Source organism: Anopheles arabiensis, assembly GCF_016920715.1.
Source record: "Anopheles arabiensis isolate DONGOLA chromosome X unlocalized genomic scaffold, AaraD3 X_pericentromeric_contig0003, whole genome shotgun sequence".
Taxonomy (NCBI): Eukaryota; Metazoa; Arthropoda; class Insecta; order Diptera; family Culicidae; genus Anopheles; species Anopheles arabiensis.
Window position 1 is genome coordinate 1,825,001 of NW_024412081.1, and position 15,000 is coordinate 1,840,000.

The 15,000-nt window shown below is 52.0% G+C and overlaps 1 pseudogene; it reads right to left on the reverse strand.

Annotated features, from left to right (window-relative positions):
• Positions 1-10,268: 10,268 nt before the first annotated feature.
• LOC120907371 overlaps positions 10,269-15,000 on the reverse strand; it is an 8,866-nt pseudogene continuing 4,134 nt past the window's right edge.

Sequence of the window (15,000 nt, forward strand, 5' to 3'; positions counted from 1 at the left end):
AAATATTGAAAAGTGGTCAAAAACCGCTATCCAGAATCGGATGTAGAATCATTAGACGAACTTAAAATTGTTCTACGACCAATGTCTGCGACGTTTAGTATTCAAGATATGGCCCGCCCTAGGTCTGACCTGGCATTTTCGTGAAAATTTAAAGCATGGCCATAGGGACGGGTAAAATAGCTATTTTGAAGCAAAAACCACCTCACTTTAAATGGCCATAACTTTTGAAAAACAAGAGCTAGGGTGCGTTGTCGACACGTTTTGAGGTGTTTTAGCGAAAAACATGTTTTGAGCCACACGAGCTCTCCGGCCCGATCGGTGCACATTTTTGAAAAAGCTAGGAGCTGCCCCTAGGTTCGGGGTGTCACAAAATATTGAAAAGTGGTCAAAAACCGCTATCCAGAATCGGATGTAGAATCATTAGACGAACTTAAAATTGTTCTACAACCCCCAGTCCGACGCCTCGTATTCGAGATATAGCACTTTGTAGGTCTGACCGAGCAATTTTGTACTGAAATGTATGGCGGACATGTTATTCATTAAACAACATTAACTTGCATCGTGCCCTACTTCATCGGCACAGCTACTATCGACTATCTATTGTTGAAATGGATTGAGTTTGACCATTTTAGCTCTTTTCTTATGCCGTGCACCAACAGTGTGTACCGATCAGGGAAAGTACACTACGTACGCGTTCATGGATGTCTATGTTGGTACAAGTTGCCGGTCGGGATAGCCGTGCACCAAAACTGTGTACCGATCAGGGAAAGTACAAGACGGAGGGCGCAGCCCGAGCGTACGCGTTCATAGATGTCCATGTTGGTACAACCTACATGTACGTACCTTGTTTTTGTATCAAAAGTTCCAATAAAGTGTTTGTATGCTTAAAATGCTTATCTCAACCGGTCACCTTTTGGCCTGCCCTGTTATAGACAGAAACCTAGAACGATACTCGCGATGTTTGTGTTTTTCCATTCGCCCGGGACGACGAAATGAGCTCTGTGCACATCGTGCAGAAAACTGTCTCCTCCTCGTATGTTTTTGTCCCTCCACGCATATAATCACCCACATTTGTGTTCAACACGGACGGCGCAGCCCGAGCGAACGCGTTAATGTTTATGTTTGTGCACACTAAAGTTACAATCCTAGGATTTGGTTATTGCGTCGCAGTGCCCGACCGTCGCGGACACCATTCTTGGACAAAAGTCCAAGTACGTAGAGTACATTCCCTAGGTATGTGCCCGTTCGTGACTTTCGTTGCGTGCTTACAGACACGCTTGGGTATGTTTACCATACAAGGTTTACTAGGAAAACCTGGGAAGGACGCTTGCCCTCCCGTCGCGGACACCATTCTTGGAAAGAAGTCCTGGTACGTAGCGTTCTTTAATGTACTTGATCAGTTTGTATTGCATTTGCTTTGTGCAATTGACTTTTGCTAATGCTCACTAAGGGGTGTTCATTTGCGATGTGTATGATAAGCAACTGTCTATTCTAACCAGCAGTTAAATAACACTTTTCACCCAAATCATAGGAACGTAGAGTACTTTCCCTGATCGGTACACAATTTTGGTGCACCTCTAACTTCGCCAGCACTTTATCGTTACGTTTTGTGCACAACCTTGGGACATGGTGTAAGTTTCATCATTGTTATGGTTGATTCGGTTTATTATGATTGAAAAATACGCTACGTCCCAGAAATCTGAACTCGAATACTTTTGCCACGTTGCGCAAAAGCTACTGAGCAACTCCTAGCCGTTTACCGATTTATAATTTAATTTTCGTTATTAGTTTTAAAAATACGCTAAGTCCCAAAAATCTGAACTCGAATACTTTTTCTATGTGCCGCCAAAGCTACTGAGCAACGCCTAGGTTGGTACATTTTTGGTACATGGAGTGTATGCGTGCAGGCGTACTGCCGTGCTGGACCGGAAAATCGCACTTGCTACTAGAACGTAGAGTAATTCCCTAGATAGGTGCTTTTGCATGCCTCTGTTCGACGTCCATGCAACTTGGAACGTGCGACACACGTAACTAGGCTTCCCCATACATATTCTCTAGGGTAGCACCAAATTGCACACTTTCAGGGGTATATTTTGGTACGGTGTACTGTGCATGGTACAAGTATCATTAGCTCGTGCAATTTATTTTGCATCAAGTTGCGATTGCTGGTGCGTCGAGATAGGAGTGTTTCGCGACTTTTGCCAAGCTTTGGTGCCATTTGGTGAATAATTAATGTTCTAGCCACAATAAACGTGCCACATAATGCCAATAACGAAAACGCCATTTTCAAGGGACTTCCAGTCAAAATGTTTGCAATCAGCGCTTTCCTGTCGAGTTCAGGATTTGGGACTGAGCGTTTTTTTTTCACGATCCAATCAAACGACCAGTTCGTGAATAAACAATTCATACAACAGTGCATCCCTTCAAAGTAGAAAAAAGCCGAATGCTAGGGAGCTCCAGTCAAAAACGTTGTTATTGGCGCTTTCTTCTCGAGTTCAGGATTTGGGACTTAGCGTTTTTTTCACGATCCAGCCAAAAGACCAGATCGTGAAATAAACAATTAACACAACTGTACTAGTACATCCCTTCAACTGAAGCAAGCGCACCATACATGACCCGTACGCTAATCATCCAAGCACATGACACGTCAACTAAGTCAACACATGATACAACTTGGAAAACTGACGGGTAAGTAGGTCATCTCGTACACGACGACACACCGACCAAACCAGGTCAACACGTCACATGCACAAGACATCCTACTACCAAGGCCGACCACCTCGACACACGACCTGTTGTTAACCGAACATGGTCAACACCATCATGTGCAAGGCAACCGGGCCAAACGGGTCAACTTATACAACTTGTAACGAGCATATGTGTAAGCTTACTGGTGTGGTCCGCACGGTCCTCACATCAAGACAATCAAGTCGAGAAGGAGGCACGCCGACAAGCTCATTAGTGTTAAGTGTCCTTCTCCATCCTATGTCAAGTCACTCGTCTGACACGGAAGTAGCCAACTCTTGTCCACTAATATAAAGGAACGGTCTCCAGACCAGGTCAAGTCACTCGTCTGACAAGGAAGGAGCACGCACCAAGCTTCACCAGAGCACGGTACCACGGTCCCCAGACCAAGATGGTTAGTTACGCCAACGAGGAAGGGGCACGCGTTCCCTTGCTACACTCAACTTAGTACACTCATGCTCTCACAAGAGTATCCCCTGTGTCGACGTGGTCCCCAGACCAAGACGAGCATGCGCACATCGAGGAAGGGGCACACGGACAAACCACCAAGCATGGGTCGCCTGAGAGGATCGATGCGAACGCATCTCTACAACTCGCAGCTCCCAGCCTGAAGTCCCGTCGTTTGCGGGCGGTTGATAGGTGTCGAAACTAGGTATATCCACGTTGGGCAGAGCTCAAGCCAACGGCGTTCCCAGTTACGGTACTAACACGTGCAGCGAACTCCACTCATTGCGGCCTAGGTATAGCGGGATGAGACGCCGGGCTGCAGACGCAGACTCCAACGGATCTCAGAGGGTTGTTAGGCCCGCTAGCTTCCGAACACCTAATGGGTTTGAGAAGCGCTATCAGCTCGGATTGGCTACGACCTTAGAGGCGTTCAGGCATAATCCAGCGGACGTAGCGTCATACCAAAGTCCGGTCGGACTAGTATTGAGCCAGTGGTCCGTACCTGTGGTTCCTCTCGTACTGCACAGGAATTCCGTTAAGATAGCGACTATAAGCACACACCAGTAGGGTAAAACTAACCTGTCTCACGACGGTCTAAACCCAGCTCACGTTCCCTTGAAAGGGTGAACAATCCTACGCTTGGTGAATTTTGCTTCACAATGATAGGAAGAGCCGACATCGAAGGATCAAAAGCCACGTCGCTATGAACGCTTGGCGGCCACAAGCCAGTTATCCCTGTAGTGTTCATCGAGTAGCCGTCGGGTACAGACGTATGTAAACACGCTCCGACAAAGTGTGCAAAAAGTGTGTAAAACGGCCTCGGATCGCTCTGAAACCCTCAAAATCGTGTTCAGAGCACCCAATTTACCTATAGATAGTGTTATTTGGTCGAATTTCTGTGATTTTTGCGCTTTAAAAATTCGTGTTGTTCTGTGTACATTTGCCCCCCCGGTAGCACCAAATTTCCGGGTGTGGAAAAATGCGCAAAACTGTGTGATATCAGCGCCGGAAACACTCGATTCTGGATAATTCGACGCTTCTAAAGCGTTTAAAAGTGTTTTCGAGACGTTTTGAGAAGTTTAAAGTGCATAAAAGTGTGTGTTTACATCCCCATACAATTTGTATGGGGAACTTTGAATGTGAATAACTCAGTGAAAAACGCACGGATTCGTGCCGGATGTGATTTCAAAGGTGCGCGTAGTGACGCTGAACGTGAATTTAAAAGAAACAGAACGAAAATCGGTGAAAAAACGAGAAAATAAAAGTGTCGGGGGTGCTACCGCCGGAGCACGTGCTTTCGGAAAAATCGAAATAAATAGCAAATCGCGAATAACTCCGCGAGTTTTGCTCGGATTCGTGTGCGGTTTTCACCGTTGTGCTTGTTTTTATGCGTACAATAAGATTGCATCAAAAATTTGTGAAAATCGTGAAAAATTTTTGACGTTTCTTGGTGACAGTTCTATAATACCCAAGGGACAAATTTTGTCCGGGGAGCAGTTCCCAAGGGGCAAAATTTGAAAAGTCCGTTACTGCTCGAAAAGTGCTCGAGTTTACAAAAAGTGCCCAGAAAATTCGGGGAAGAAGTGTAGTGCCCGCGGCAGCTCGAATCTGCTCGATTCGAGTAGTTCGAGCAACTCGAAAACTGCTCGAATTTTTCGAAAAATCCCTAAAATAGGTTCAAAAAGGGTCGAAAAAGCGGGCAGCGCAATTTGGACGTGAAAAAGTGCCGGAAAAATTCGGGATTGGTGCGGATCCATTCCCCACGTGAGCGACGCACCCTCTCGTAATTTTTCGCCACCCGCCACCCCTCCCCCCAGCCCACCAGGGGGTCGCAAGTCGGACCATAGTGGAAAACCAGCGTGGAAGAAGGATTCTACAGCAGCGATTGAGCGGCAGAACACCAGCTAGACGGCGCTGCATACTTGGGGTCATCTCGACCCCCGGGGTCAACCGACCCCCGGGGTCACATCGACCCCAGGGTTATTTAACCCACCAACCTGAAAGTCGGCAAAGATGATGGCATCATCCGGGATGTCAACGCGCGCGAGTGCGAGGTCAGTCTCTGTGGACTGCCGTAGCAGCTTGGCATCTGGCTCGAAGCTGTTTGTGACCGAGCCTCGAGTGGCGCTGCCTAGGGTCAGTGTCACAGGCAACAACAAGCCCGCCGTGGCATCCAAGGCCGCCACGGCCACACCGGAGCTCGAGTTGCTTAAGGCAACAATCCAACGACTAGAGGAGCAGAATGCAGAAATGAAGGAGCAAAATGCTCGCCTCTCCGAGCAGATAACTGGCATGTGCCAACTGCTACAAGAGGAAAAGGAGGAGGCAAAACGACGAGAGGAGAAGTTGGAGGCACAGATGGAGAAGCTCGCCGCCGCACATCAGCGCGACCGAGACGTGCTCAACTCTCTTCTGGCAGCAAAGGTTGCCGGCGGACAACCGTCAGCTAGTCCGCGCCAACCTCCGACTCCGCTGCCGCGCCGACCCTCTGCGCCGCAGCTGCAGCAACAACAACAGCAGCAGCGGAACCAGCACGAGCAGGAGCAGCCCCGCGCGTCGACGTCGCGCGCAGTCATGCCGCCGCGCAGCGAGACATCGACAGCCGTCCGCGTAGACGTTGTGCCGGAGCTCACCTTTAGTGAGGTCGTGCGGCGTAGATATCGCGGAAAAGCTACGGGTAAGCCACGCTCCCAGCAGCAGCAGCAACAGCAACAGCAGCAGCAGCAGCAGCAGCAGCAGCGTCAGCCACAGCGACAGGCGGTCGCCGGCTCGCAGCAGCAGCAGCAGGAGCGTATGCAGCAGCAACATCAGCAACATCGTAAGCGAAAGCCGAGGCCCGACATCATCGAGGTGTCTCCCAGTGAAGGCGAAACCTGGGATGGCATCTACGAGAAGGTGCGCATAGCCATTCGTCTGGACGCGGCTCACAGCGAAATGAAAGGGCATATTAAGCAGGGCCGCCGAACTCATGCCAGGCTGCTACGTATGGAGCTGAGCAAGACGGCAAACGCTCCGCTTATGCTGGAAGGCGTCCGCAAAATCATCGGCGACGCAGGCGTCAGTCGGCTTGTCACAGAAATGGGTGAGCTGCTGGTAGTCGATATCGATCCCCTTGCTACGGAGGAAGATATCATTGCTGCCCTCGATGCTAAGATTGGCGCAAGTGCTGGAGTTGTTTCTGCCAGCATTTGGGAACTACCGGATGGTTCGAAGCGAGCACGCATCCGGCTACCTGTGAAGTCGGCTCGGCAGTTGGAAGGACTTAAACTGTTCCTGTGCGACTGTGTGAGCAAGGTTCGAGCAGCCCCACCAACGCCTCCAGAGCGACAGCGCTGTTTCCGCTGTCTGGAGATGGGCCACATCGCCTCGAACTGCCGTTCCACCGCAGATAGGCAGAATCTGTGCATCCGCTGTGGGCTTACCGGACACAAAGCACGATCCTGCCAGAATGAGGCAAAGTGCGCACTGTGCGGTGGCGCTCACCACATAGGCCACAGCGAATGTGCCCGTTCGGCCCAACGATGTTCCCGGCCCTGAAAGTTCTGCAGGCGAACCTGGGCCATGGCCGTGATGCCCAGAACCTGGTGCTGCAAGCTGCCAGAGAGGAGAAAGCAGACGTGCTCATTCTCTCTGATGTTCTGCGCCCACCTGAAAACAACGGCCGGTGGGCATTCAGCAGCTGCAAGGCGGTAGCGGTGGTAGCTGTCGGTGAGCTACCAATACAGCGGGTGTGGTGCAGTGAAGCTCAGGGGTTGGTTGCAGCGCAGATCGGCGGAGTGGTTTTCATCAGCTGCTATGCTCCACCAAGCCTTAACCTCGCAGAGTTCGAGCGCTTCTTGGAAGCAATAGAACTCGAAGGCTTCTCCCACCCTCAAGTCGTCGTCGCCGGCGATTTTAACGCCAGACATGAGGGTGGGGCAGCCCGAGACTTGCGACCGCGGGGAAGAGCTGCACGGAATGGTGGAGCAGCTTGGCCTAATCGTGATTAATCAAGGTCGGGAATACACGTTTGATGGCAACGGGGTGGCTCTCCCGAGTATAGTGGATGTGGCATTCGCGAGCCCGTCGATTGCTCGCCCAGATACGTGGATCGTGAGTACACGCTACACCGCATCAGACCACCGCTATGTCCTCTACACCGTGGGAGGAACACCAGCATCGCCCGAGCAACTGCAGGACCAGCAGCAGCCAGCGCAACAGTCCTCTGCGCAGCAGCAGCAGTCACTTCAGCAGCAGCAGCAGCAACAGCAGCCATCGCAACAGCAGCAGCAGCAACATCAGCGGCAACCGTCATCGCGGCAGGGTGCTTCCGCTAGCCAGAGGCGTGTGCGTCACGCTGGCCGTAGATGGAAGACCTCGCAGTTTTCTCCTTCCTCATTCCTCGAGGCGCTGTTCGCTGCGGACTTTGTCCAACGCGCATCGACCCAGGAGGGTATGATCGCAGCCATGCTCAAGGCTTGCGACGAGACGATGCAACGGGTTACCCGAGTGCACCAAGACCCGCATCGGAACATCTTTTGGTGGTCTCCCCTCCTGGCTCGACTGAGGAACAATTGCGAGGTTGCCCGTGACCGATTGCTGCAGACGGCTGACTTGGAGGAGCGCAGCATAGCAGCAGCAGAGCACAGGACAGCAAGGGCGGAGCTCAGCCGAGCAATTCGAGCTAGCAAGCGGAACTTGTTCCAGGAGCTGATCGAAATTGCAGAAGAGAATGCGTTCGGGGCAGGATACCGTGTCGTTATGTCTCGGCTCCGGGGCAGTCGGATGCCGTCCGAAGCGGACCGGGGCGTCCTCGAACGTATTGTATCCGACCTCTTCCCTGAGCATCCGCCCTGCGACTGGTCGCGGCTGAGCAACGTTGGAAGCGTCGAGGGAGCAACAACAACGGCGGGAATTGCACCGGTAACGGACGACGAGCTGCTGCTCATCGCGAGCCAGATGGCAAATCACAAAGCACCAGGGCTCGATGGCATCCCGAATGCGGCAGTGAAGACGGCCATCATGTTGTTCCCGGAGGTCTTCCGGGTCCTGTACCAGGATTGCCTCAACCGCGCTTCGTTTCCGGCGCAGTGGAAGAGGCAACGACTGGTGTTGCTGCCGAAGCAGGGGAAGCCTCCGGGAGAGAGCAGCTCGTACCGACCCCTCTGCATGCTCGACGCACTGGGGAAGGTACTTGAGCGCCTCATCCTGAATCGCCTCAATGAACATCTCGAAGAGCCGTCTTCACCCCGACTGTCGGACCGGCAGTTCGGATTTCGTCGAGGGCGGTCGACAGTGAGCGCCATCCAGCGGGTTGTTGAGGCCGGCCGTACCGCCATGTCGTTCCGGCGAACGAACGGCCGGGATAACCGTTTCTTGCTTGTGGTGGCGTTGGACGTGAAGAACGCCTTCAACACGGCCAACTGGCAATCCATTGCCAGCGCCCTTCAGGCAAAAGGTGTTCCCGTCGGCCTCCAACGGATGCTTCGAAGCTACTTCGAGGATCGTGTGCTGTACTTTGACACGAGCGAAGGCCCCGTCGTACGGCATGTAACCGCCGGTGTTCCTCAGGGGTCCATCCTGGGCCCAACTCTGTGGAACATCATGTATGACGGGGTGCTGGATGTGCCGCTACCTCCCGACGTCGAAGTCATCGGATACGCGGACGATCTGGCGCTGTTGGTACCTGCTACCACCACGGACGAGGTTCGCGCGAGAGCAGAGGAGGCCGTTGACCAGGTCCAACGTTGGATGCAACAGCACGGTCTGGAGCTGGCCCCAGCCAAGACTGAAGCCGTCCTGATCTCAAGCAAGAAGACTCCGCCGCAGGTGACATTTCGCGTCGGTGACGTGGAAGTCCAGTCTTCTAGGAGCATCAGGTACTTGGGCGTGCAGCTCCAAGATCACCTGAAATGGCGAGATCACGTCACGAAAGTCTCCGAAAAGGCGTCGCGTGTGGTGGCAGCTGTAACGCGCCTCATGCAGAATCACAGCGGCCCCAGGACGGCCAAGTCAAGGCTGCTGGCGTGTGTGGCAGAATCGGTGTTGCGGTATGCTGCTCCCGTCTGGGCTGAGGCAACTCAGGTGCGAGAGTGCCGACGGATGCTGCAACGAGTTCAGCGAAAAGCAGCCATCAGGGTGGCACGGGCATTCCGTACCGTCAGGTATGAGACGGCCACCCTACTCGCTGGACTCGTACCGATATGCCACCTCATCAACGAGGATGCTCGGGTTCACCAACAACTCCTTGCTCCAGACCGTGCTGCAACGAGGGAGGACATCCGGGCGACGGAGCGGCAGAACACCATCGACTGCTGGCAGGAGGAATGGGATGCCGACGCACTGCAACAGGATACTAGCCGGCACACGCGGTGGACGCACCGTGTAATTCCATCGGTCGGCGACTGGCAGTCTAGGAAACATGGAGATATGACTTTCCATCTGGCACAGGTTTTGTCCGGACACGGATTTTTCCGTGACTACTTGTGCCACAATGGATTCACGTCGTCCCCAGACTGCCAGTTGTGCGTCGGCGTCCCAGAGACGGCGGAGCACGCCTTCTTCGAGTGCCCACGCTTTGCGGCAGTTCGACAGGAGCTACTCGGCGAGGGAGGTCCAGACCCTGTCTGTCCGGACACCCTCCAGCGGCACTTGTTGCGCGACGCCGATAGCTGGAGTCGTATTTGCGAAGCCGCGAAGCGAATAACGGCCCAACTGCAGCGAGCGTGGGACGAGGAGCGGGCAGCATTGGCTGTTAACGTCATCGAGCGTCAGGACGAAGACGCAGCAGAGCTGGAGGCCCAACGCGCGGAAGTGCGGCGGGCCCGTAACGAGCGACGCAACGCCAACCGGCGAGCAGCAACAGCACGCCGGCGGGAAGAACGTCGAGCTGGACTTCCCCAACCCCACCAGCTTCACCACGGACCGCTCAGCGACGTGCAGCGCTTCGTGAGCGTCAAGCGCGGTTCAGGGAGAGGAGACGAAACCGTCGTCTTCTCGGGATGTCCGGCCAGGCGATAAACAATGACGATGACGGCCGAGAACGCGCGGATTTTGCAGCCGGACCATCTGGTATGCGCAACCGCGCAATCGACGAGGAAAACGAGGCCACGGACGGTGGCCTGAACGCCGCGGAAGAAGCCGCCGTGGTCGAGGCAGAAGTTGCCTCCCGCTAGGCGTGGTATGCACGTAAAAACAGCGACGCATCGAGCGTGAAAAAGCGCCCTATTTAAGGGAATGAGTGAATTTTTCGGTTGAATTTAGAAATAGAAATAAAACATGGAAGGTGCTTTTCGCACGGACAAAAGGTTGGCCATTAAGCCATGAAACCCCCTGCAGGGTAAGCCCTCGCGGGTAAAATGTAGGGGAGCGGGAGGGTTTAATTTTGAAACAAAATAAAAAACCCGTTTAAAAAAAAAAAAAAAAAAGCCAGTTATCCCTGTGGTAACTTTTCTGACACCTCTTGCTAAAAACTCGTTATAACCAAAAGGATCGTAAGGCCAAGCTTTCGCTGTCCCGAAGTGTACTGAACGTTGGGATCAAGCCAGCTTTTGTCCTTATGCTCAGCGTGTGGTTTCTGTCCACACTGAGCTGACCTTTGGACACCTCCGTTATCGTTTTGGAGATGTACCGCCCCAGTCAAACTCCGCACCTGGCACTGTCCATGACGTGGACCGAAAGGACCTGTCCAGGAGTCTTCGAGCCGGGCGGCGCGCGGAACCGGGGGCAAACGTGACATCATAAACGATCGACCGCGCAGAAGCAGTGCACCACGAATGCACCGACGTACGCAAGCTTGTACCCTTGCGGGCCACGGCTCACGGTCGGACAAGCGGGTAACACGCTACACACGACGATGCTACGATGCAGTCTCCCCGGCGGCACCACCCAGCGACACACTGGACGCTGAGCGAGAAACACGGCGCATTGGGCGCGCGCAGGCGAACCGCCGCCACAGCCCCCGGAGGAGGTGCGCGCACGATCCGGACCTGGGGCCCGCGCTTGTTCCACCCAATCATGTAAGTAAGGCAACAGTAAGAGTGGTGGTATCTCAGAGGCGAGCTCCACGAGGAAGCCCTCCCACCTATGCTGCACCTCCTATATCGCCTTACAATGCCAGACTAGAGTCAAGCTCAACAGGGTCTTCTTTCCCCGCTAGTGCATCCAAGCCCGTTCCCTTGGCTGTGGTTTCGCTAGATAGTAGATAGGGACAGAGGGAATCTCGTTAATCCATTCATGCGCGTCACTAATTAGATGACGAGGCATTTGGCTACCTTTTTTTTTTTTTTTTTTGTTATCGAAGGGGAAATCTTGCATAAGACACCTGGGTGATCAACCCCGGTAGTGTGAGATTCTTACTCACTAAAAACCCCTCCGTGCCTTCAACCGGCCCCGAGTGGATCACCCGTTAGGGTATCGACGTCACTCGGGCGGTGGATGTCCATCATCCCAGGCAACGAATGGCTTCCAACAGTGGTGATTAGCCACTGTCTAGCCCTCGGCGATGAAGCTACGATGAACTACGATGAATCCTTGTCGTTACTCGTCGTCACTGTCGCTGCTCTGCAAGGCCAACTGGATGTTGGCGAGCAAAGCACGTCGTTCGCCTCGTTCGATGACGTGTCTTCGATGTTGTTGTCGAATCATAATCGTCCGTACTGCTTGATGAACCATGCTCCAGTTATATCTGTTAGCAGACATAACTTCGATGATGTTCTCCGGCGTTAATTCCTCGTCGACTTGATGCTGAAGTCTGATGATCAATTCACGATGACGTACACAATGGAATATCGTGTGTTCGGCGTCCTCAGGTTCCTCGCACGCATCGCATAGCGGCGAACCCGTTAACTGCATCCGATGAAGCTGGTAGGCGTAGAAGCCATGGCTGGAAAGAAACTGAGAAAGAAAGAAATCTACACCACCAAATCTTCTACTTATCCATCTGTTGACGTCGGGTATGAGACGGTATGTCCACCGACCGTGAACACTCTCATCCCATTCTCGTTGCCATCGTTCCATAGTTGTGACACGTTCCATGTTACGTGCAACCGATCCGGCGATGTTCTCTGCTCGTCTCCGATGAAAAGTCCTGGAGTCCTCGTCCAGGAGGAGATGAAGCGGGATCATTCCCGCAAGCACGCAGACTGCATCATGAGAAGTTGTCCTGAAAGAAGAGATAACTCGCTGGACTACTGGCCGGTAAAACCGACGTAGCCATTGTCTACGGTTAGCAAATCTAAGGGTATGACACCAAATGGGCGAGGCATACCGGACCTTCGCCACAACAGTAAGAGCAATTGCTCGCCTAGCATTACTACTCGGACCTGCCTTATTAGGCATCATCCTTACCAAGGTGGTCCATAGCTTCGTCGCTCTCTCCACCGCATACCTGATGTGTGAAGTGTAATCGAGGCGGTCATCTAAGACCATCCCCAAATACTTTAAGCTGCGCGACGAATGTACTACGTGATCACCTACCCTGATAGCCCCATGCTGTATCCTCTGATGGGAACTGACCATAATAAACTCGGTCTTGGTCGGGGCTATCTTTAATCCGTTGTCGGTCATCCATCGGTCGATGATGCGAATCTGACTGGAAACGAGAATTTCAATATCATCAACACAATTACCTTCCACCAACAGTACTATATCGTCTGCATAGCCGATAATCCGTGCACCTTCCACCATTGCAACTCGTAGGACTCCGTCGTACATGAGGTTCCATAACGTTGGGCCAAGTACCGAGCCTTGAGGTACACCCGATGTGACTGCAATCTCTGCCGGTCCATCTGTGGTATCATACATCAGCACACGATTCCTAAAATAATCACCAATGATATCATAAAGATATTTAGGAGTGTTAATTCTCTGTAAAGCATTTGCAATCGCCAACCATGAAGCACTGTTAAAAGCATTAGTAACATCTAATGTAACAACCGCACAATACCGTCCACTGTATCTGTTTCTACTTCTAGCTACCGAAACAATGTCCACTACCCGTTGAATCGCATCAACTGTTGATCGACGACTTCTGAAACCAAATTGGTCGTCAGACAGTCCGTTGACCTCCTCGATGTGTGCATTTAGCCGTTGCACTATGATGCGTTCCAAACCTTTACCTGCCCCGTCTAGTAGACAAATGGGGCGAACTGAACCCGGTTCCCCTGGTGGTTTGTTCGGCTTCGGTATTAACACCAACCTCTGCCTTTTCCACTCATCGGGGAACTTCGCGTTCTCTAAACAGCCTTGGTAAACCCTGCAAAATGCATCGGTTGCAGTCAACATACCAACTTTCAGCGCCTCATTCGGGATACCATCTGGTCCCGGCGCCTTCTTGTTGGGTAGTCTCCTGGCAACCGCAAGAATCTCATCATTAGTTACCCTTTCAAACTCTCGTGGCTGATCGATACGATATTCAGGCCACACCGTGTTTGGGTGAGTAGGAAAAAGCTCGCTCACCACTTCCCTAAACTCGTCTAATGTCATAGTTCGGGGTCCAATCGAACCCTCGGCCACTTTCTTGAACGTATGATATACTATACCAAATGATGCGTTGTTCGCTGTTCCCAGGAACTCTTTCCACTTCCTCTGTCGGGTATGCTTGATCAATCGCTTGAGGGCATTCCGTGCCACCTTGAACTCGTCCCTAAAAGTAGAATAGAGATCAGTATTAAAAGCTCTTTGCGCTAATCGATCGCGGTGTTTGCACTCTTTGCGAAGTGCCTCAATCTCTAACGTCCACCAAAATGCACTCTTGTTAGGAGTGTACCTCTTACGTTTAGTCATCGTCGCATTGCACGCCGTGACAAGTATACGCATTAAGTCTTCGCTTGTTGTGACCTCGGTCTCAAAAGCGGCTTGCATCATAACTTCAAATATATCTTTGCTAAAATACTTGATGCTCCATCCCGTTATGGGTCGGGACAGATTACGCACGCTTTGCGTCTCAAGATCTATTCGTATTGCACGATGATCAGAGTTCATATAGCTAGATAACACCTCCCACTTAAATGATCTTGCTACGGTTCGGCTCGCAAAAGTAAGATCAACTACTGACGTGCGCCCTGGTCCAACATAAGTTGGGGTGCTGCCGTCGTTCAATAAAATTGCGTCAATCTGCGCAAAGGTTGATAAAACCAACTCACCTCTTCGTTTCTGGGTTTCTCCACGCTCGCCAAGTTGGTTGTTCCAACTTACTGACCAAGCGTTGAAGTCCCCCCGATAACGAATTTGTGGATACCGGTTACGGCCATTACCGTGTTATCCAACATGTTCTGGAACTCTTCCATACTAAATCTAGGTGGCGCGTAAACGCTAACCACTCGCATATCACCTATGTCAACTATCATTAAACCCTTCAAAGCCTTACTGACTACCTTAACTGGTAAGTCCGCGTTAACCACTACCGCTGCTGTGTTATCGTCATTGCGTAACACTTTGACGTTGGTTGTTGCCAGATACGGATCTGCAATCAACACTATATCCGCAGATTCTTCCCTAATCGTTTGCCACATTAACTGAAATGCAGCATAACTATGATTCTGGTTATGTTGTAGCAACCTAACCATTATGGTCTAATCGTTCGCCTTCGGGGACACATATAACTGCCCGTTGCGTGAAGGTTCTGTGACCTCGTACCGCAATCTAAACACTTGACAGAGTTGGTACAAGCTTGCTTCTTGTGTCCACTCAAACCGCATTTCCAGCACAGATTACTTCTGTCTGGTTCCCTACAATGGTAGCTCGTATGGCCTACCTTCCAACACTTATAGCATTTCTGCTCTTCCATAACCTCGCGGATATGGCATATCGACCAACCAACTTTCAGCT